Below are 685 nucleotides of genomic sequence, written 5' to 3'. Positions count from 1 at the left end.
GTAGTTGAGGGGACAAGCCCTCTGCTTTACTGTCCTGTGTCTGTAGGACTTCCGGCAGGCATGGGGCTTATTGTCTCACCTGCCACGCCCACCACGCCCTTTTTGACTCTCACCCTGTTCCCTCTGACCCACCTGAAGGACTTAGGCTGGCCATGACTAATGGGAGTTGTGACAAGAGGCAAATAAGGCAGGACCCTGAGATTGGTCTTTGTCCTTGAGCAGCCAGAGCCCTTCCTTGTAGCTTTGAAAATTCATGAACTGGGGGACACCTTCCTGTGTGGAAGCAAGGGCACTTATGAGTCTGGGAGCCCTGCTTCTTCTTAGTTATAGAAGAAGCAAGGAAGCTTTTCTGAACTTGAGTTTCTTTGTCCAGAAAATGAGGATAATAATAGAGCTTTAAGAACTGTTAAGTACTTCCTTTATGGCTGTTACTTATGATCCCCACAGGAACCCTCAAAGGTTGGGAGTACTCTATCCACTTTACAGATGAGGCAAATTGAGGTCCAGAGCAGGAAAATAACTTGCCCAAGATCACCTGCCAAGTAAACATTAGAGCTGGAAGTGAGTTCAGTTGGGCATGGAAGCCCTTGCAAACCCTTCTATAGGTTTCATAAAGGATGGGTGGGAAGAGGAGAGGGCAGAGAGCTCTGCAGTTGTGTGAGTTAAGGAATATCTATGATTACAA

The sequence above is a fragment of the Otolemur garnettii genome, unplaced genomic scaffold (assembly GCF_000181295.1).
Source record: "Otolemur garnettii isolate 467f Iridium unplaced genomic scaffold, OtoGar3 scaffold00144, whole genome shotgun sequence".
Taxonomy (NCBI): Eukaryota; Metazoa; Chordata; class Mammalia; order Primates; family Galagidae; genus Otolemur; species Otolemur garnettii.
Note: the sequence above shows the minus strand (reverse complement) of the source record.